This window comes from Triticum urartu, chromosome 3A (genome assembly GCF_056163025.1).
Source record: "Triticum urartu cultivar PI428250 chromosome 3A, HENAU_Tu73, whole genome shotgun sequence".
NCBI classification, from domain to species: domain Eukaryota; kingdom Viridiplantae; phylum Streptophyta; class Magnoliopsida; order Poales; family Poaceae; genus Triticum; species Triticum urartu.
This window is the reverse complement of record NC_141875.1, coordinates 561034057-561058142: the sequence shown is the minus strand read 5'-3', so window position 1 is coordinate 561058142 and position 24086 is coordinate 561034057. Positions and strand designations below refer to the sequence as shown.

The window sequence follows — 24086 nt, the reverse complement described above, 5'->3', positions numbered from 1 at the left end:
GAACAATATTTTGAATGGTACAAAAAAAATTATAATTAAGCGGACATTTTATATATTTTCAAATGTGTCAAAATTATATAAATTACAAGAAAGAAATTCAATGGTACAAATACTCCATAAAAGTTGCATGAGCAAATTTTTACATTTCATAACATTTTTTAATGCTCGGTGAACTTTTAAAAAATAAGTAAAGTTAATTTAAATTTAGTTTAATTTAATATTTGGAATATATATGTAATATTTTGAAAATATATAAACAAAATTAAAAACATAGAAAGAAAAAGAAAAAGATGAACGAAACTATCAACGAAAGAAACGAAAACAACTAATGTAGTATTATTGGGCCGCCCACTAGACGTTCTGCTTTAGGCGAGATGGTACTCGGTCTTGCGGGAAGCGACGTATAGCAGCGCGAATCCTATTTGATACGCTTTGTGTCAAAACGTCAGCATTTCGCAGACACAAGATAGCGAGCCATGTAAAATGGGCTGAGGTAGGGGATGGACACGAACATAGAAAGTAATCAACTGGTGTGACCCCTCAAAAAAAAGTAATCAACTGGTGTGAAATCTAACTGAAATTGGTGTGGATGGACATGTAAACTAGCGTGAAATCTTACTGAAATGTGTCAAAACCATTGTTCAGAGGGGCAACGCGTAAACTTTTACAAAAAGTACTGTGTGTTGTTCACGACGTTTGACATTGGAGCTCCTTTTTTTAGCGTAACATGGGAGTTCCTAGGTGCCACATTCTGCGCTAGATTGCCTCGGAGACACACAGGTGCGAGCGACCCGACGGGCCCATTAAGATACTGCTTTGCGGGTTTGTTTTCCGCATGCACTCTAGCTACTCGGGTGCACATAGTAGCTACTAGCAAGCCGGCCACTGTAGTGCTTCGGGTGCATTATAGCATGCATTTTTAGGTGGCTTTTAAAAAAATTGATAAGCAGAAATATTTTTAAATTTGTGAACAATTTTTGAAAATGGGATAAAAGGTGTATTTTTTTAGAACACAATAAATATCGAATTTGTCATAAGTTTATTTAGAATGCGCACATTTATTTATAAAAAGTGAATATGAAAACACGAACTTTCGGAATTTTCTACGTTTTTTTTAGAACGCAAATAATTTTTTTAAACTCTAAATTTTTTATTAAAGGCCAACATTTTTTAGAATGTAATTTCTAAAAAAATTCATTTTGTCTAAAAAGCTGGTATTTTCAAAATTCTGAACGTATTCTTAAAAACGAACATTTTTTAATTTGTGAAAAAAATTTGAGTAAACAAAAACTTTTTGACATTTGCATCCATTTTTAAAAGTCTGCATTTTTTTAACATGCCAAACTTTTTTAACATTTTCAAAATTTTTAACCACGAACGTTTTTTAAAATTTTAAAAGTGATAATAAAATGGTAGCATTTTTGGAAAAAGGAAAATAATCAAAGAAACCGGTAAAGGAAACAATAGAAAAAGGAAAAACAAAATGCACGGACCAGAATTGGACCGGAACCTTCTTGGAGGTCGTAAGGCCAACTCCATCGCGCGACCCTATCCTGTCCAGCCCCGTTCATTTGGGGTAAAAGGGACAAAAAAGGCGGCCCAGCGCGCGGGAGCAAACGGACTTTTGTCCGCTTTGTGTCCGCTTTCGACCCATTCCCGACCCAAACTTGCGCCGCTTTTGGGGTGAAACGGACACCACGCGGACACGCGGGTCGTCTGCGCGTGTCCTCCCCTGGCACGCCCATCGGTGGCACAAGACGGGCCTTTTTCTATCCGCCCCCCTCCCTCCCTCCGGCCGCACCCCCTCCACTCTTCCCGTCGCTGCCGCCGCCGCTGCCATTGCAGCCGTGCAGTTCGGACGCGAGCTCGCCCAACCCCTTCCCCTCGGCGCCGGGCTCGGACGCGACCACGGCCACCTGGTTTGCGCACCCGCCGGCCGGTTTTGGGGCGGATCCGGTCGGTCTTGAGCTCGGCCGGCTGTGGGAGGCCGGGCCGCGCCATGGACTGGCCGGGCACCTCGCCGGAAGGCCCTGGCAGGGCCGCAAGGCCACATGCACGCAGTGGCTCCTCCTCTAGCCGCTCAGATCTGCACTGTCGGTGGTCCGCCGGCAGATACACGAATGGCGGTCGGCCGGGTTCGGTGCTTGCCCAAAAGCTCGCCGGCGCACCGTTGCCACTCATTAAGTGCGACCACTGCCCAAGGATGGTCGTGCGCCGCGTGTCTACAACGCCGGAACATCCCGGATGGGTGTTCATCAAGTGCTTAAACGATGGGGTATGCAATTTTTTTAGCTTCGGTTTGTGCTCTAGATTTAACTAGTTGTGCTAACTTCAAATTTTGTTGTGTAGAATGGATGCAAGTTTTGGTATTGGGAAGAAGAGTACATCGATATATTGATAGAGCGCAATTTAGTAGATGTTCGTGCACTTTTAGCTAGCATAGAGGCTGTAGATGAGACAAGTGCATTTGTTGCTAGATTAGAGGCTAGACACGAGACTAGATGCGAGGAAGCAACCTCTACTTCTTTAGGCTCGAAGAAGAAGAAAGAAACACGCAAGATGGAGGCGGCTAGATTAGAGGTTAGACACGAGACTAGGTGTGAGGACGAAGCAACATCGACTTCTGGCTTGAAGAAGAAAGGAGGATGTCAGATCGAGCCTCCTCCTCCACAGATCAACAACGAGTGCATCGAGAAAGCCCTAACCCAACTCAAGGGAGCAGTTATGGAAGTTGGGTATCTTCTAAAATGTATTCTTGTGGTTTTTGTTTTCTTTGGTCTTGCTTTACTAGTCAAAATGTGATGATGTATTTTTCATGTACCAAAAATGAATGATGAAATAAAGTTAAGGACTTGCAAAGAAATAATACGCGGACAGGATGTGGCCGGGATGCGTCCGCGCGCTGGGCGCACGGCCACCGCATCCCAGGACAGGCCCGGACACGACCCCAAATCCCTACCCAAAGGGACAAAAACAGGACAAAACGGACGTCCGTTTGGGGTCGCGCGGTGGAGTTGGCCTAAGACCTGACCAAGAACATAACAATCTAAAGAAGAAAGTATAGTTTTCCCCCTAAAATCCTCCATGATGGATCAATATCCCCCTAAACTCTAAAACCGGATCATTTTTCCCCTGAACTCTACGAAACCAGATAAATGTGGCCCTGGGGTGGTTTTGGGGTGGATTGAAGGTGGTTTTGCTTGTAATCATGCTGACTTGGCACGCGTCGCCCGCTCGAGCTTGAGCTCGGCGGCCATGGCCATGACCGAGCTCGGTCGTCCACGCGCCAGCCCAGCCACCCCAATGCAAACCTGTAACCACCCACGGCCGCGGCCCCGCATCCTCTCTCACGCGCATGCCCTCCCCTGGACGGCACCGCCACCACGCCGGGTTAAAGAAGAGGAGGTGCGCCACCGCCGGCAGTGGCCTGATATCTGTGTTGAGCAAGGTGCTGTGCGGCAAGGCCATGATCTAGGAGTGCTCTCCGTCCTGGAGTTGCACTCCGATGAGGAGTCTCTGGTGCATCATGCGCTGCAAGCTCTCGGGCCTCAGTCAATCACGCCATGGACTCAGCCTCGTGTTACAATCAATGGTTGATTTTACTTTTCTTGTTTGTTCTGTTCTTGTGACAATAGAGACAGGGCCATCCAGGGGAGGGCACGAGCAAGAATGAGGCTGACGGGCTGCGGCCGGGGGCTGTTTGGCAGGCGCGTGCACGGCCGAGCTCAAGCTCGAGCGGACGACACTACTTTTGCCAAGTCAGCACCGTTACAAGCAAAACCACCTTTAATCCTCTCCAAAACCACCCGAGGGCCACATTTATCCGGTTTCACAGAGTTTAGGGGAAAAATAATCCGGTTTTAGAGTTTAGGGGGATATTGATCTATCAAGTAGGATTTAAGGAGGGAAAACTATACTTTCTTCCAATCTAAAATGGACCAGCCCAATTAATGTCGCTCCCTCCCTTCCCAGTCCAATTCAGCGGCAGTTCCCCGGTACCGCAATGGGCAGCAAATAGGAAATTTGTGTTGACGTCGCCATGAATAAGTGAATATCATCAGTCCAAGTGGGTCAACGGCAGAAAATAAGTACATGTGGACCTTGGACCTCTAGGAGATTATTCTCATCAAACAATTGAAATTGTTGGCAGAATCTGCGGGAGTTATATCTCATCTAATTAGGTGATTTCCCCGCGCATTGTGGCGGAAATTTAAAGATTAATTTTAGATGAATTATGTAGGAAGAACATGATCTAAATCAAATGCTGCTATTTTTTAATGTAGAAATGTTTCATACTTGTACTATGTGAACAAAGAGTATGCATGTGGTTTACATGAGATTATAAAATAGTGTTAGTGGATGCTGACATAGCACACTTGGTGAGGTGAAAGACCGCATGTTGAGAGAATTAGAGTTAGTAAGTATCAGCTATTTAGAAATAGTAGATGCAAGAAGGAATACCATCTTCTAATAGGTGATCGCCAGATGGGTTGTGCCAATATGGGTTCCTGGGGGAGCAGTTCTAGGAACATCTATGACCGGTTTAGACCGGTTTAAGAAGCTTTCGTGTGGTCTCTTTTCTCCTTATTTTTTATATGTGTATTTTGTATTGGTTGCCATCAAGGGTTTTTTTTTTTGTTTTCTGCGTTTCAATGGTATACTTAGGGTTTTAGGTTTTTGTCAAGGCATCTGCACTTTTTCCAATACATGTTCTTCATTTTTCGTATACTTTTAGGATACTCATTTATACATGTTAAAGAATACACAAGCATTTTTATACGAAACATTTCTTGTGAATTAGGCAATCATTTATGTGCATTGTATTAGTATTTTTTTAAATGTCATAAACATAGTTTTCAAACGTGTGAACCTTTTAAAAATGGCATGTACATTCTTTTGGTATTACAAATAATTATAAACCTATGCGAGCATTTTTCTTACATGCATAAACAAATTTTTAAAATGTCATCATATTTTTTCCGAAACGTGTGGATAATTTTCAAAATGTCAAAAACATTTTTTAATAGTTTGTTTTTTTATTGCACAAAAGTATATTATTATTTTCTAAACATTTTGGAATATCACTTATATTTTTATTTGAAACACGTGGCATTTTTAAATGTCACGAACATTTTTTTAACACAGGAACATTGTCTTTTGAATGGTACAAATATTATTTTAAATTAAGTGAACAAAAAATTTGCACTGCATTAACATTTTTTGGGGGGTAAAAAATCTATTAGTTTCTTTTTTAGACAAACAAGTTCTTTTAGTGGAAGAGGTTAAAACTAGTGTACGTGTCAATGTGTGGGTGCGTGATTCGCCCATTTGGACCGCCTGAGGCGACGGAGCTCTATGTCTCGCTATAAGCCAGACAACGCAGCGCCCACAGAATTGGGACATCAAATCGCCCCGCATGGGCTATGTGACCTGCTCAGTTAGCTTTTTGTGTCTAAAAAAATTAGTATTTTTTATACGTCTTAGTTCTATCAAAATATAGATCTTTCTTTTACCAAAAAACGCATATCTAGCAAAGAAAAAAAAATAGGACACTGGTTTTTGGGTAGGTTAGAAAAAAATCAGGAATTCGAAAAACAATCATGGATTTAAAGTAATGTTCATTAATTTTGAAAAAAAAGAAATTTTAGAAGAAACTTAATGACTTAAAAAATGTTGGAGGCTTCCAAAATATCCATCAGTTAAAAATACCAATTAAAAATATTCATGAAATTCAGTTATTAAAACAATCATGGATTTAGAAAATGGTAATGAATTTTAAAAATGTTCTTAAAATAAACTATAGAAAAGGCAGAAAAAAGTTGTACGAGAAAGCGGGTTGGAAACTTGAATACAAATTTAAAATGAAAAATTAAAAGAGAATGCCGAACATGAAAAGTACAATATTATAAGGGTTTGAAAAGGAAAAAATGAAAATGAAAGGTGAAAGGTTATAAGGGTTTGGAGTTACATTGACTTTTTTGAATAATCAACATCTACTTGTAATTCAAGAAAATCTATTTAAACTAAAGCATGACACGTGGTGTGCCCTAATTGCGTGATACCAATCCAACAGGGCTATAACTTGAATCTAGACTATCTAGATAAGTGGATCTAGACTATCGAGATCAACACATACTTCTTCGGTTAAATTAAAATGTAGTCGTCCGATGAGAGGCGATGGACGGCTCTGGTGGCCACATGGGCCTAGAGTTTTTTGCCAGCCCGAGTTCATCACCGGAGAAGAGAACAACGGGGTGACGCTACAGGATAGATGTGCATGACCTCAATAGGGGGTTTGGGTGGTGCGAATCATACCTATGGACGCAGTGATAGACGGCGGTGACAATTGTGGTCAGGGGTGCTGGGGCTAGTCGGAAGCGACGGGAATCTTCCGTTGAAGTTGTGGGCGGCAATTACGAGCTTCGGGCTTCGCCGGTGATGATGTGTGCTGGTCTTGTGGTCACGACGATGGGTCAACAAGAAGCGCTTGAGTGCGATGAAGCGAATGGACATGATGGCGAGCTCAGGCATAACCTTACCTCGTCGAAAATGTGCTCGTGATGACAACGGTGCTCCGAAATGCTTGTACTCACAATCCGGGTCGACCTAGGCATGTGCTTGGTGTCCGGAAGATCCGCTAGAGTGCGTGGATGCATTGGTATAAAATTGCCCCAAAGTCTCGTATGTGCTCACCAGAATCTACAAACGGCAGTAGCGGCGGTAACGGCAAGCGAAACTCCAACGGCCTGGCGGTTGAGAATGTGAGATGGGTGAGGGCTTTGGATGATGGCGGTGAAGGGCTTTTTATATGGGATGGCGGCGTGGCCGATCGGGCACGGGAAGGTGGAGAAAATGTACGTTGTGCTCAGGGGCGTGCCTAGGAAAATCAGCGAGAAGTTGACGAAAACCTACCAGGTGGGTCCCACCTGGCAATGAGTCAATCGCTTGGGTGCGACGTTGGATCCTATGAAGATCTGACGGTTCTGACTTAATCGACGCCCGCGTACCGGTTTGGCTAGCTAAGTGGGTTGTGTGGGCCTTGAGTGCCTACGCAACCGACTAGGTTCCGTGGCTGCTGCTGGCCTGAGGCCCCCAAGTGCGCAATGCCTATTAGTTTTCTCTCATATTTTAAGTAGGATTTGAATGTGGCTTAAATATTTTCAATTAAAATCTAAAAATTCTAAAAAAACACCCAAAAATATTTGGGCTAGTATAGATCATACGAAAAATATTTCCAGCCCAATGGAATTATGAAAATCATTTTTCTGCAATGGGCTTAATATGGACAATTAAATAATTCCCTAAATAAATTATGGTTTATAATTTGCCAAATTAATTCCTAAAATTCTACAAAATGCATATGCATGGCTTGTCATCGTCCAAATTTGGGAAACTAGGATGTGACAGACAGTCTGTAAGAATAAGAAAGAAATGAGAGATCAATTTAAATGCGCTCAAATTATCGATTCACTCATGTACTTAGCTAGCGCAACAAGGCCCAATATACTATTTGTTGTGAGAGAATTGAGCAGGTTCATATCTAACCCGAGTGATGGTCATTAGCTTGCACTTCATAGGGTCATGCGTTATCTGAAAGGTATAGTGAGTTATGGAATTCAGTGTTCAGGGTACCCTGTTGTGCTTGAAGGATATAGTGATTTAAATTGGATTCCTAATTTTGATGTGCTCTATGTTACAAGTGGGTATGCATTTACTCATGGAAGGCGGCGATGTGTCGTGAATGTCTTATAAATAGACCATTTTGATGAGGCCAGCCATGAAAGCAGAACTTACAGATTTAGATACCACCATTGTCCAGACAGAGTAGTTGTGTGAGCTCTTGATGGACTTGCGTGTGGTTGAAAAACGAGTGACAGCTATTCTTTTGAATCGTGACAATCAAATTGTAACTTCAACATAAACAATTCTAAGGTTAATGTAAAGTCCTCAAGATACATGAAAAGACGATTGACGTATGTGAGAAAATTGAGAAACTCCAAAGTAATAATTGCTATGTCTATTCAATCAGACCAAAAACTGGCAGACAAGGGACTCACGAAATATGATGGATAATGCAACAAGAGAGATGCGTATGAGAACTATTGGTTAATAGAGGAGAGTAACCTATACTCCTCTCTAGGTAAAGATGCAAAACTCTTACAACTGTAAGGTAGGTTGACACATGCTTTACTATGTTTCGATTGGTATGTTCAACAAAGATGTTGTCTTGCAGAGCATTTGAAAGAACACACCTATATGATTTTGATTGTTAAACCCTACGGTCTACGAGACTTGCATGAACTCTAATAAGTTCGTGAATAGACCATAGAATGTGACATATATGCTCTGCCCGTCGAGGAGGAAGGTGAAACTTTATTTTTGCACATGCGGTTGTGTGACACCCCCGATTTAATCGTACACTAATCATACACGCAAACGTGTACGATCAAGATCAGGGACTCACGGGAAGATATCACAACACAACTCTACAAATAAAATAAGTCATGCAAGCATCATATTACAAGCCAGGGGCCTCGAGGGCTCGAATACAAGAGCTCGATCATAGACGAGTCAGCGGAAGCAACAATATCTGAGTACAGACATAAGTTAAACAAGTTTGCCTTAAGAAGGCTAGCACAAACTGGGATACAGATCGAAAGAGGCGCAGGCCTCCTGCCTGGGATCCTCCTAAACTACTCCTAGTCGTCCTCAGCGGGCAGCACGTAGTAGTAGGCTCCTCCGGTGTAGTAGGAGTCGTCGACGACGGTGGCGTCTGGCTCCTGGTCTCCAACATCTGGTTGCGACAACCAGGTAGAAGGGATAGAGGAAAAAGAAGGAGAAAGCAACCGTGAGTACTCATCCAAGTACTCGCAAGCAAGGAACTACACTACATATGCATGGATATATGTGTAAAGGGCCATATCAATGGACTGAACTGCAGAAAGCCAGAATAAGAGAGGGATATCTAGTCTTATCGAAGACTATGCTTCTTGCAGCCTCCGTCTTGCAGCATATAGAAGAGAGTAGACTGAAGACCTCCAAGTAGCATCGTATAGCTTAATCCTAACCGATGATCCTCCCCTCGTCACCCTGTGAGAGAGCGATCACCGGTTGTATCTGGCACTTGGAAGGGTGTGTTTTATTAAGTATCCAGTTCTAGTTGTCATAAGGTCAAGGTACAACTCCAAGTCGTCCTATTACCGAAGATCACAGCTATTCGAATAGATTAACTTCCCTACAGGGGTGCACCACATACCCCAACACGCTCGATCCCATTTGGCCGGACACACTTTCCTGGGTCATGCCCGGCCTCGGAAGATCAACACGTCGCAGCCCCACCTAGGCACAACAGAGAGGTCAGCACGCCGGTCTAAACCTAAGCGCACAGGGGTCTGGGCCCATCGCCCTTAGCACACCTGCACGTTGCGTGGGCGGCCGGAAGCAGACCTAGCCTAGTGGCGTTCCAGTCCAATCCAGCGCGCGCCGCTCCGTCGCTGACGTCAAGAAGGCTTCGGCTGATACCACGACGCCGGGATACCCATAACTACTCCCACGTAGATGGTTAGTGCGTATAGACCAAATGGCCAGACTCAGATCAAATACCCAGATCTCGTTAAGCGTGTTAAGTATCCGCGAACGCCGAACAGGGCCAGGCCCACCTCTCTCCTAGGTGGTCTGAACCTGCCCTGTCGCTCCGCCACAAAGTAACAGTCGGGGGCCGTCGGGAACCCAGGCCCACCTCTACCGGGATGGAGCCACCTGCCCCTTCAGCCCCCATGTCCGAACAGTATCACAGGTAATGTATCAATGTAGAGTATATAGTATATGCCCGTGATCACCTCCCGAAGTGATCACGGCCCAGTAGTATAGCATGGCAGACGGACAAGAGTGTAGGGCCACTGATGGAACACTAGCATCCTATACTAAGCAGTAGGATAGCAGGTAATGGTAACAACAGTAGTAGCAAGGACAGGCTATGCATCAGGATAGGAATAACGGAAAGCAGTAACATGCTACACTACTCTAATGCAAGCAGTATAGAGAAGAATAGGCGATATCTGGTGATCAAAGGGGGGGCTTGCCTGGTTGCTCTGGCAAGAGAGAGGGGTCGTCAACACCGTAGTCGTACTGGGTAGCAGCGGCGTCGGTCTCGGTGTCTAGCGAGAGAAGAGGGGAAGGAACAATAAATATAATGCAAACAAATGCATGACGATGCATGACATGACAAAGCGTGGTGCTAGGTGTGCTCTAGCGCGGTACGAGGTGGTACCGATGAAGGGGGAAAACATCCGGGAAAGTATCCCCGGTGTTTTGCGTTTTCGGGCAGAGGAGCCGGAGGGGAAAAGTTACGTGTTCGCTATGCTAGGGATGCGTGGCGGATAAATGGGCTGCGTATTCAAATTCGTCTCGTCGTTCTGAGCAACTTTCATGTATAAAGTATTTTCATCCGAGGTACGATTTATTTATTTTAATTTTTAAAGCTTTAAATGATTTTTTAATTCTGAATTTATTATAATTCGAAAATAAAAACAGGATATACTTTCTATACCCATCATGGGCTAGCCACAGTGGATGACAGGTGGGACCAAGGGGTCCAGTTGACTTAGTCAACAGTCAAGTCAACAGTCAATTGTTTGACTGTTGACTGGTCAAAACTGCAGATCGGGCCCAAGCGTCATTGACACATATTCAACATTTTCTTTTAAGTGGATAATTAGAGGGGGTCCACCTGTCATTGACTAGTATTTTAATAGGTTTATTTAACTAGTTAATTTAGAAGCGGGGATCCACATGTCATCTACTATTAGACTAATTAACTAGTACTCCTACTAATTAAACTACTCCTAACTAGCATGACCGCCACACACGGCTTCCGCACACACACATCACGTAGCTAGGAGTTGATTCTATTATCTGAACATAGCATTTTGCGATTTTTATATGATTTAATCCAGGCATCAAAGAGATTTGGTCCAATGGGATAAAATGGAGTTCGTCATGCAAACTTTCTACTCATACTATTTTTGCTCATGTTAGTAGTTGGTTAACCACCATTTAGAGACAGTATAGAGGGTTAGTCCTTGTAAAAATAAGAAAGCTAGCTAGTAGCATCTACAGTAGCAAGCACTAGGCAAGAGCAGCGGCGGCTAGAAATAGCAGGAGCAGTAAAAAAAGCAGCGCAGCAGCATGCATCAGTAGCAAGCAGCGGCCAGTCGGGGCGAGGGTGCTACCGGCGAGCGGGCGGCGTGGGCTGGCGGCCAACGCCGGGCGCGGTGACGCACGACCTGGAGGGCGTGCGGCGAAGGAAGCAGGGCGCGGCCGGTCGGCGTGGCCAGGCGGGCGCAGCAAATAGCAATGGCAGCGCCATAGTAGCGTCAGCAACAGAGCAGTAGCAGCGGGCACAAGTAGAGCAGCAGCAGCAAGAAGCAGAGCAGCAGTATGCAGGGGGGTGCGGCCTCGGGCGTACGCGCACGCGCGAGGGCGCCGGCCTCAGGCGGGCAGAGGCGCTGGGAGCGCGCCCGGTGTGGCTACGGCAGGGTCTGGCCATGGCGAACTCAGGTGGGGGCGGGTCTACGGCGCCGATTCCAAGGGAAGAAACAAGGGGAACGGGAGGAGGGCCTCACAATGGAGGACGCATGTGAGCTCGAGGGGTCGGGGAGGCCGGCGGCTGTCGGAGACGACCGAATCGAAGGCGGCGAGCTCGGGGCAGAGCTTGAAGATGATGTCGAGCTTGGCAGCGCCCCGGCTTGAAGTTGAGGGCGGGGATGACGTGGAGGAGTCCGGCGGAGCTCCTGGGCGGGAAGAGACGGCGAGAAGAGGCGGTTGACCGCGGCAATGGCGACGAGGTGGCCTCGGGGACAACGAGCGGAACGCAGAGGGGCGAGGGGCGCCCAGATCCATTGAGGAGGGGGGGAGTGAGGGAAGAGAGCTAGGGTTTGGCCCGGGGCGAGGCCTTATAGGAGTGGGGGTGCCGGCGGATGGCCGCCACGGCGACGACCGGTGCCGTGGCAGGCATCGGCCATGGCCACGGGGTGGTTCGTGAACAGGGGAGGAGAGGAGGGGTGCACCTGGGCCGGTGGTCCAGTTGGGCCAGGGAGGTGGGTGGTTTCTTTTATTTTTGTTTTTATGTTCCTTTGTTTATTTTCTCTCTGTTTTATTTTAGTTTCACATTGCTATAGTTTAGATAAAATACCAAACTAGTTCCTAATTTAGTTTCATAAATATGTCACTGCCCCATTAGTTCGGGCAATTAAATAAATTAGTTTAATATTTCATTAATTGAATAGGGCATTGAATTATCTGTTCCTGCTACCGTTTTATTTATCTCAAAATATTTAAACAATTTCTAAAAGTGTGGTTACTTCACCAAAATAATTTATGGATTATTTTCCGCAAACCGAACATTTTAGTTTTACGTTTGAAAACTTTTGATGTTTGCCATTAATCTCAAATTTGAATTTGATTCGTTTTGAACTAACGCGAGATTAGCAACAGTAACCATCGTGACGTGGCATCATTAATAGAGGTTTACTGTACCTTAACTACCCGGGCGTCACAATTCTCCTCCACTACCAGAAATCTCGTCCCGAGATTTTTAGGAGGGGAGTAAGGGAAAGACGTGGCTACGAAATTCTATCGAGTCTTCTCGGTCTTGATTGCTCTTCTCGGAGAGGTTGATCCCTTTCGTTGATGTCTTCATTTTCTCTACTTTAATTCACCATGATCAAGTCGTCATCCTTTCTTCGGAACTCCAACGTACTTACGAATAGGTAAGAGGCAACTTGGCTACGTCAGAATGTTTATGAGGGAAACAATCTGGGGTTAACCCATGAATGAGCATAAGACTACCTCTCGAGTTGAACAAATGAAACACATCGAGAGCAAAGTAAGACGGTGCAATAAGAAGTTTCGAGCGGATAGGCAATCGTTCATTGCCTGAATCAGAGTGTAAAAGGGGTTCAAAGCAACGGGAATAAGTATTGTGTCCGATACCAGAAGTGATCACTAGGAATGTGGCTCGCAAATTACATACGAAATGAAGCGTAAGGGATATCTTCGAAACAGGGATGTACAGGAGAGTTAGGTTTCGATCCTGTGGAACTGTGAGTTATGGGCCCACCATGTGGTTCAAAGTAGGAAAATCGTTGATATCTTGCACGGTCATGATAGCAAGACATGTCAGAGGGTAGCCTATCAGTTATGTTGGCAACAATGTCGATACCAAGGACGAGGGACGAAGAGAACCATTTTCCTGCTCGTTGAACGAGGCGGGCCATTAGGCAAAGTTCTCGTCCATCGGTGGCTACCGAAATGTTATCAATTAAGTAATAGGGTCTTACTGGCAGAGTTGTACCACGAGGTGCTTACCTAAGCAGGGAATTACCACGGCTCAGTTAAGTAGATTATAAGAAAGTTTGAACAAAACAATGGAAAGGAAAATGTTTTTAAACACATATATCAGGGGTATACCCTTCCTAAAGTCAAGCAGAGGATGATATCCAAGACAGGATATAAAGTAGAAAATCATTTAGATAAAGGGAGAGCAATTTCATGACATTACCCAAACAATGGTGTTTGGATAATTGAGCAAGAAGCATTCAGCATTGGGCTAAAAATGTTCTTGCTGAAAATCGGAGTACCATAGACATGCTTCGAGATAGCATTGACATGGTATTCAAGCAAAGGTCAGACTTTGGATAAACGAAGGATTCATCAGGAACAACTTGTAGAATAAGTCTTACAATTTCCTCATGGAAGAATGGATAACCTCGCATAAAAGGAAACTATAACAATAGGGCCTTCGGCCAGGTGTGCTAGGCATGAAAACACCTTACTGGGTCACATAAAGACCATTGTTATAACTCTTGGAAATATGTTCCAATCATCATATCTGACCGAGATTCAGATCTGATTGGTGTCAGGATAACTCAGACTCAGAATGTTTGAGAAGGAAAGGTGCAAAACAATTTGACGAGACGACATTGTAAGATTCTCAGGAAATGAACTATGAAGTGATTTTCGTTAACAAGAGTTCATCATTAATCCAAGGAGAGGACAAGGAGGTGTCTGGTGAACTCAACGGCAATTCATCGAGCTTTCCAAAAGATGGATTTCCACAATTAAGTGAACAAGGAGATAACATTTGTCAGATCAAATGATATAAGGGAGTATGCTCACGGAAAACATATACATTTAAACATTGGTTGAAAGGTGCGCCCAAAATATGGGTTGGGTTGCATGACCAATGTCAGAATGGTGATTCAATAATCAATAGTCTAAGAACGAACGGCCGACCATTATTCAAAGCAATAGGGTTGCTAAAAAGGCAGAATCCAAACAGCACCGTTCACTTGTTGGTACCCCGGTTGGAATCAACGCGAGGACCAAGAAAGAATAGTGATGATGAGAAGTATCACTATACCAAGAATTCTTAAGAGGAGGAGCAATCCTCACAACATCCTTGACATAAAAGATGGCAATACTCCAAGGTAAAGGAGAACAAATGCTGGATAGCAAGGATCTCAAGGTATAACACAAAACATGAACAAGTTTGTGTTGGAGGGAAGGCAATAAAGTGGCCGATGATAACACAAATCATCGGGGGCAAGGATGGTATTTCTCATCATGAATTCAGTTGATACCCTTGAAGAGCTCAGAATGCTGATGATTAAAATTAGCACGATAATGATGTATCCGTTCAGGCTAGGGCAGACATGGAGTATTAAACTTGTAAGCGATGAAGATCTCTAATCCTCGTTGAATCGCAGTGCAGACTCGATTCCGTTATCGGTGTCCTTGAGTGTTTCATAACTCAAGGCCCGTGAAAAATTGGAGTCCGTGAGAATGTAATACCTGATGACGAACTCATAAGAGGTTATGCAGTTCCATGATAATCTCGAGATACTAGGGGGTAATGCTCGACGACAGATCAAAGTAGAGATTGGACTAGGGTATTGCTCTGCAGAAGACAAATGCTTAAACTTGCACGAGAAATGTTATTTAAAGGAGAACATGGTCAGAACCATGATTGCAAAAGGCCTGATCCCAGAGATAAGATGAACTTATACCAAGGGAATAATTAATTTAAGAAAAGCTTTAATGATAAGATCTACATCGTGTCCATGGGCATGAACACAAAGTTCAAGGTCGACTCCCACTTCTTCAATATATAACCTTCCATTCACTTTTCGCTTTGATAAAGGCCTTAGTGTTGAAAGTTTTACCTGGTGAAATACCAGATGAGTATGACTCGTGAAAACTTCCGAGTTCACACATATAAAGGAAGGCATCGGATCAACCCGTTAGGGTATCGTGGAAAAATATAACACAATCTTCAAGAGTAGATATCACCAGCTCGAAAGCAGAGCATGGTTGGCAAAAGGAGAGGATACAATTTACCAAAGGCATTATGTATCGGAGAAAGAACTCACAAGGTGATTAATTATGAAGGACTCTGTCGGATAATAATCCAACAGTGGATATGGCGATCCACAATGGAGCTGATGTGAGTATCAATACCCAATCAGAGGAAGAAAGAATGCAAATGCATCGACTTATAGAACATTCGAATAATTCAACATCTAAATAGCATAGTAATTATGATTTTCAATTCAAGGGATCAGGAGCAAAAGCTCTGATCAAGGATGGATAAGTCAACTAGACTTAGGGGTAAGATCGATGGCAATCTGATTGGCCAAGAACCAGCTCATGTTTGAAAGACGTCTGAGCCGGGAGGTAATTCATAATGATCAACTGATGATTGCGTGCATTCACACACATATTGAATCAACAGACTCAAAATGATAATGACAAGGGATGCCATTAAGATTATGAGACTTATGGGATTAACCATAATGCAAGCAAGCAAAAATTTCAGGAGCAATAGGTTGCTCAGGATTTTCGGAAGACCGAATGGTATTTCGAAGAATGTTGTGAACTGCATGAATATCTGGGGATGAGCGGATACTCGATAAATGCGAGTAATTATCCGTAGTGGTATGCATGTGGCAAAGAACTACAAGGCAGTAGGTACAAAGTATTCTCGGGGTATCTTATAATAACAAGATCGACTGGGAATAAAAGTAAGCACGACAGGTGTAAGTATTTATCCATACGGATATTTCGGTGGAAGGGAATTGCAAAAGCAACAGGCACAAGGTCTCGAGAGAATATCGGAGAGTATCTTCGAAATCTTCTGGTGCAGCCGGCGATCATCTGGACTGAAGGGGCTCTCCGGGAGAAAGTAATTTCGAAAACCTAAAGTTAGATTTTAGTAAAAATCGTTTAACCCGAATAGAAGAGAGTTCAGAATCCCGGAGTAAAGATCGAGGAGTAAAAGATCCTAATACCACCCAATGGCAACGTGGGCCCATAGGCCACACAGCCATGTTAGTAAAGGTTTTGCAATGACTAGACTCAACTTCGGCCAAGGACTTGGAAAGGGGATTCCTACAGGCAGTCGGCTCTGATACCAACTTGTGACACCCCCGATTTAATCGTACACTAATCATACACGCAAACGTGTACGATCAAGATCAGGGACTCACGGGAAGATATCACAACACAACTCTACAAATAAAATAAGTCATACAAGCATCATATTACAAGCTAGGGGCCTCGAGGGCTCGAATACAAGAGCTCGATCATAGACGAGTCAGCGGAAGCAACAATATCTGAGTACAGACATAAGTTAAACAAGTTTGCCTTAAGAAGGCTAGCACAAACTGGGATACAGATCGAAAGAGGCGCAGGCCTCCTGCCTGGGATCCTCCTAAACTACTCCTAGTCGTCCTCAGCGGGCAGCACGTAGTAGTAGGCTCCTCCGGTGTAGTAGGAGTCGTCGACGACGGTGGCGTCTGGCTCCTGGTCTCCAACATCTGGTTGCGACAACCAGGTAGAAGGGATAGAGGAAAAAGAAGGAGAAAGCAACCGTGAGTACTCATCCAAGTACTCACAAGCAAGGAACTACACTACATATGCATGGATATATGTGTAAAGGGCCATATCAATGGACTGAACTGCAGAAAGCCAGAATAAGAGGGGGATATCTAGTCTTATCGAAGACTACGCTTCTTGCAGCCTCCGTCTTGCAGCATATAGAAGAGAGTAGACTGAAGACCTCCAAGTAGCATCGTATAGCTTAATCCTAACCGATGATCCTCCCCTCGTCACCCTGTGAGAGAGCGATCACCGGTTGTATCTGGCACTTGGAAGGGTGTGTTTTATTAAGTATCCAGTTCTAGTTGTCATAAGGTCAAGGTACAACTCCAAGTCGTCCTATTACCGAAGATCACAGCTATTCGAATAGATTAACTTCCCTACAGGGGTGCACCACATACCCCAACACGCTCGATCCCATTTGGCCGGACACACTTTCCTGGGTCATGCCCGGCCTCGGAAGATCAACACGTCGCAGCCCCACCTAGGCACAACAGAGAGGTCAGCACGCCGGTCTAAACCTAAGCGCACAGGGGTCTGGGCCCATCGCCCTTAGCACACCTGCACGTTGCGTGGGCGGCCGGAAGCAGACCTAGCCTAGTGGCGTTCCAGTCCAATCCAGCGCGCGCCGCTCCGTCGCTGACGTCAAGAAGGCTTCGGCTGATACCACGACGCCGGGATACCCATAACTACTCCCACGTAGATGGTTAGTGCGTATAGACCAAATGGCCAGACTCAGATCAAATACCCAGATCTCGTTAAGCGTGTTAAGTATCCGCGAACGCCGAACAGGGCCAGGCCCACCTCTCTCCTAGGTGGTCTGAACCTGCCCTGTCGCTCCGCCACAAAGTAACAGTCGGGGGCCGTCGGGAACCCAGGCCCACCTCTACCGGGATGGAGCCACCTGCCCCTTCAGCCCCCATGTCCGAACAGTATCACAGGTAATGTATCAATGTAGAGTATATAGTATATGCCCGTGATCACCTCCCGAAGTGATCACGGCCCAGTAGTATAGCATGGCAGACGGACAAGAGTGTAGGGCCACTGATGGAACACTAGCATCCTATACTAAGCAGTAGGATAGCAGGTAATGGTAACAACAGTAGTAGCAAGGACAGGCTATGCATCAGGATAGGAATAACGGAAAGCAGTAACATGCTACACTACTCTAATGCAAGCAGTATAGAGAAGAATAGGCGATATCTGGTGATCAAAGGGGGGGCTTGCCTGGTTGCTCTGGCAAGAGAGAGGGGTCGTCAACACCGTAGTCGTACTGGGTAGCAGCGGCGTCGGTCTCGGTGTCTAGCGAGAGAAGAGGGGAAGGAACAATAAATATAATGCAAACAAATGCATGACGATGCATGACATGACAAAGCGTGGTGCTAGGTGTGCTCTAGCGCGGTACGAGGTGGTACCGATGAAGGGGGAAAACATCCGGGAAAGTATCCCCGGTGTTTTGCGTTTTCGGGCAGAGGAGCCGGAGGGGAAAAGTTACGTGTTCGCTATGCTAGGGATGCGTGGCGGATAAATGGGCTGCGTATTCAAATTCGTCTCGTCGTTCTGAGCAACTTTCATGTATAAAGTATTTTCATCCGAGGTACGATTTATTTATTTTAATTTTTAAAGCTTTAAATGATTTTTTAATTCTGAATTTATTATAATTCGAAAATAAAAACAGGATATACTTTCTATACCCATCATGGGCTAGCCACAGTGGATGACAGGTGGGACCAAGGGGTCCAGTTGACTTAGTCAACAGTCAAGTCAACAGTCAATTGTTTGACTGTTGACTGGTCAAAACTGCAGATCGGGCCCAAGCGTCATTGACACATATTCAACATTTTCTTTTAAGTGGATAATTAGAGGGGGTCCACCTGTCATTGACTAGTATTTTAATAGGTTTATTTAACTAGTTAATTTAGAAGCGGGGATCCACATGTCATCTACTATTAGACTAATTAACTAGTACTCCTACTAATTAAACTACTCCTAACTAGCATGACCGGCCACACACGGCTCCCGCACACACACATCACGTAGCTAGGAGTTGATTCTATTATCTGAACATAGCATTTTGCGATTTTTATATGATTTAATCCAGGCATCGAAGAGATTTGGTCCAATGGGATAAAATGGAGTTCGTCATGCAAACTTTCTACTCATACTATTTTTGCTCATGTTAGTAGTTGGTTAACCACCATTTAGAGACAGTATAGAGGGTTAGTCCTTGTAAAAATAAGAAAGCTAGCTAGTAGCATCTACAGTAGCAAGCACTAGGCAAGAGCAGCGGCGGCTAGAAATAGCAGGAGCAGTAAAAAAAGCAGCGCAGCAGCATGCATCAGTAGCAAGCAGCGGCCAGTCGGGGCGAGGGTGCTACCGGCGAGCGGGCGGCGTGGGCTGGCGGCCAACGCCGGGCGCGGTGACGCACGACCTGGAGGGCGTGCGGCGAAGGAAGCAGGGCGCGGCCGGTCGGCGTGGCCAGGCGGGCGCAGCAAATAGCAATGGCAGCGCCATAGTAGCGTCAGCAACAGAGCAGTAGCAGCGGGCACAAGTAGAGCAGCAGCAACAAGAAGCAGAGCAGCAGTATGCAGGGGGGTGCGGCCTCGGGCGTACGCGCACGCGCGAGGGCGCCGGCCTCAGGCGGGCAGAGGCGCTGGGAGCGCGCCCGGTGTGGCTACGGCAGGGTCTGGCCATGGCGAACTCAGGTGGGGGCGGGTCTACGGCGCCGATTCCAAGGAAAGAAACAAGGGGAACGGGAGGAGGGCCTCACAATGGAGGACGCATGCGAGCTCGAGGGGTCGGGGAGGCCGGCGGCTGTCGGAGACGACCGAATCGAAGGCGGCGAGCTCGGGGCAGAGCTTGAAGATGATGTCGAGCTTGGCAGCGCCCCGGCTTGAAGTTGAGGGCGGGGATGACGTGGAGGAGTCCGGCGGAGCTCCTGGGCGGGAAGAGACGGCGAGAAGAGGCGGTTGACCGCGGCAATGGCGACGAGGTGGCCTCGGGGGCAACGAGCGGAACGCAGAGGGGCGAGGGGCGCCCAGATCCATTGAGGAGGGGGGGAGTGAGGGAAGAGAGCTAGGGTTTGGCCCGGGGCGAGGCCTTATAGGAGTGGGGGTGCCGGCGGATGGCCGCCACGGCGACGACCGGTGCCGTGGCAGGCATCGGCCATGGCCACGGGGTGGTTCGTGAACAGGGGAGGAGAGGAGGGGTGCACCTGGGCCGGTGGTCCAGTTGGGCCAGGGATGTGGGTGGTTTCTTTTATTTTTGTTTTTATGTTCCTTTGTTTATTTTCTCTCTGATTTATTTTAGTTTCACATTGCTATAGTTTAGATAAAATATCAAACTAGTTCCTAATTTAGTTTCATAAATATGTCACTGCCCCATTAGTTCGGGCAATTAAATAAATTAGTTTAATATTTCATTAATTGAATAGGGCATTGAATTATCTGTTCCTGCTACCGTTTTATTTATCTCAAAATATTTAAACAATTTCTAAAAGTGTGGTTACTTCACCAAAATAATTTATGGATTATTTTCCGCAAACCGAACATTTTAGTTTTACGTTTGAAAACTTTTGATGTTTGCCATTAATCTCAAATTTGAATTTGATTCGTTTTGAACTAACGCGAGATTAGCAACAGTAACCATCGTGACGTGGCATCATTAATAGAGGTTTACTGTACCTTAACTACCCGGGCGTCACAGGTTGGCGGGTGCAACACCCTCCCAATCCATGCCCACAACCTCCAAATATGAAGGCATGCCGACTTGATTTAGAGCATCCTCCATAAATTATGACTATCTAAGGTCAAACAATGACTATTAGAGCGGCATTTTTTTTTACTGAAATCATCATTTTGATTACGATGCCAGGACCATATGACGACTTTGTTGGAGTTGCTCTAACTATGCGGCTAAGAGCATCTCTAGACGATCCCTTAAAACAGGTGAACTCTTTGAAATTTTTGTTTTAAGGAGTTAAACCAGACCTATCTGATCCCATGTATGCTTTAACTCCTCAAAAAATGTATTCCTCGTGTTGCCCGTCCCTCATATTTACTTAGTCACGGCCACTTCTCAGGATAATTTTGGCCTTCGCCTCGCGCCGCCGGATCACCTCGCCATGTTCCTTGCCTCTGGTGGCCACCTAGCATGCCATCCAACAAACTCGCAGCCCTGCTGACCTCCGCTTGCCAAATTCTTAGCGATCTTTTTGCCTTAATTTTTTTTCATCTTTTCCGCCGTCTCCGAACATGGCGGCGCTCCCCCTCATCGTTCATAGTTGGGCAACGCTCCTCCCATGGCCCCCAGCCACAAGGAAAGTTGCAGCACACGCGAAGGACTATTACACATGAAAAGTTCAATGCACACGAAAAGAAATGTAAAGGAAGAGTGGTCGCCGGTCACCATCGTTGTTTCCGATGAATCCTTATGTTCCGAATTATGCCATTGTACAACTAGAGGAAGGATGAGGAGAATAACCCATTCACACGAGGAAGCACCCAAGTCAGGGACCGTGAGGACTAGTTTCAACTACTTTGTCGCGCGCTTGCTCACGGTGAAACTTGTTCGAATTACTTCTGCGTAGTATCTATCCTAGATACTAGCTAGCTCATGAAAGTTATCTAATGCCGACAAGTCCTAGTTGGCCTTGGTGAAAGGAAGAAGAAACAAGAATGAAGAAGGAAGAGGAAGAAGAAGAAGAAGAAGAAGAAGAGAGAGGTTTCCATGTGGGATCTAATTCGTTTGAGAGTTAAGTTTATTCGTTCTGGCATGGTTCACATGTCATAGGCTTAATTTTTTGTCATCTTGCTACACATTTGTGGTGGCCATTTTATAATCCACATTTTTTGCGGCAGTAAGAGCAACTTCAATGGGGCGAACCATTTCGTCCGCCTGCGTCCGTTTGAATCGGCGCGGACAAAAGTGGCGGCCCAACGCGCCAACCCAAACTCAAATCGTGTTCGCCCGGCGTCCACGCCGACCCATTTCCGGCCCAAAATTGCGCCGCGCGTCTCCTCGCCGTCCGCCGCGTCCCCACCTGGCGGCCGTCCAACTACAACGGTCAACATAATTTATGACGACCGCCCACCTTGGCCCACGCGTCAGCGACGGCGATCGTCCTTTTTTAAGCCGGGCGTGCAGCGGGGCCGTCCTCATCCACTACCACTCGCCCTCCGTCCCCATCTGGCCACCCCTGCCCCCACGCCGGCGACAACCCTAGCCACCGCCAGCATGGGTTTCTTCTCCGGCATCGGCAGTAGCCGCAAGGGCAAAGCCCCCACCCGTCATTCCCCCTTCCTCCCCGCCCTGGCGCGCGCTCCCCGGCAGAGGCAGCGCATCAACGTGCCGTTGCACCAGGTCGAGTGGCACTGGCACCACCACGTGCCTCTGCCGTACCCGGACGTGACGCTGCCGCATGACTGGCATTTGGATCCGGAGAGGATCCCAGTGCCGGCGGCGCCGCGGTCGGCGAGGGCCCATGCGGAGGAGGTGCGACGCTGGCAGGCGTTGTTGACGTCGGAGCAGCGCGCCGACCCGCACTTCGCCGTCGACTCGCCCAACTGGGCTCGATGGTTCGCCTTCGAGCACGAGGAGGCGAGGCGGCGCGGCGTCCGCGGTGTCGACCACAGCCTGCCGCCGCCCGCGCTCGTCGTCCGCGACGAGGACCAGAAGGCCGAGGCCGCCTACCAGGCGGCCATCAAGGAGAGCGAGGAGGAGGAGCGGTGGAGGGAGGCGGACGAGGCGGCTTTCGAGGCTGCCATGGCGGAGGCCATGGCCCTCTCCGCGGCGGGTGACTGCGTCGTGCCGCCAGTGGCCCCGCCGTCCCCGCCCAAAGCCGAGCCGGAGGAGCCGGCCTACCTCGAGCGCTACTCCTGGACCGGAGTAGTGCGCGAGTGGGTCAGCGCTCCGCCGATCTGGCTCGGGGCGACGGAGTAGCAGGAGGTGGCCTACCTCGACCACTGGCGCCGCGTTCGGCTGGCCGAGGAGCGCCGGGAGGGTGAGCGCCTGCAGATGCTCGAGCACGAGGCCGAAGAGAAGGCGCGCCAGGCCCAGGCAGCGGCGGCAAAGCCCGACATCACCGTCGTCTGGAACACGGCGTTCCCTTGGGCCGGCCCTGCGCCGACGTTGATCGACCTCACCGGTCCCGACGCAGACGCCGCCGCCGCCGAGGACGCCTAGGGCAGCGCGTCGTCTAGTTTTTAGTGTTTTAATTAATGTAATGTGGACTTTCGCCGGTCTTTGTGGCCGGCTTTTATGTTTAATTAAATACGTGTATTTATTTTCAAAATGCTTGCAATTTTTTTTGGTGCGCCGACGAAATGGCTCGGGCCAGCATTGGGCGCTCGCGCCAATCCAAACACAGCGCCGGACGTTTGTGTCCGCCGGGCCGACCCAAACGGACAAAAAGCGGACAAAAGTGCCGTCCGTTTGGGTTGGTCCGTTGGAGTTGCTCTAACATTTTATCTAAAATTAATTGCGATAAAGTTAGTCATGAACCAAATAGACCTAGGTATGGCCTCCCCAGTTTGACACCGCTGCAGACCGCTAACAGTGACGTGGTCGCGGTAACAATAACATCGTGGACGCTTGAGTGAATTGGACATGCGGTCCTTGTAGCCGTTGGTTTGGTCTAAAACAGTCCTGAAACTTGCCAATATGGTCCATCGACGGTCCTCAGGCGGGTCCCACGTACGTATCATCTACGCGTCCAGCCACGGCAGCACAGGCCGACGCGGGCCAAATCAGTTTTTTGCAATGCGGCCCCTTACTTTGAGAAGAATACATCTCGCAGTACATCCTCTTAGGTTGGACGTACGCTGATTGAAACGACGAACAGGGGCGGCGGCGGTTGGATTTGATCGGAGGCGTTCGGCGAGGAGATAGCAACCATTTTGAGAGAAAGTAGGAGGCGATCGGCGACGGTGGCGAGGACATAGCCACCGTGAGTCGCCATCCGTGGCGATGGCTCCCGTCCGGCGGCATGATAGGGGCCCCGTGCCCAAATATGGTATCTCATAGCATCATTTTTTCAGATGTGTTTTTTAATCCAAGCGGAGGATTCTTATTGGAGTTGCGGGCATTACATGTTCTAGGATCAATAGTTAGGAGTGAGGCTGTTGTTTCCTTTTCGTAGACGCGTACGT

General features: G+C 46.9%; 1 pseudogene; it reads left to right on the top strand.

Annotated features, from left to right (window-relative positions):
* The first annotated feature begins 22173 nt into the window (after positions 1 to 22173).
* On the top strand, positions 22174 to 23121 carry LOC147980522 (uncharacterized; annotated as a pseudogene).
* The last annotated feature ends 965 nt before the right edge of the window (positions 23122 to 24086 follow it).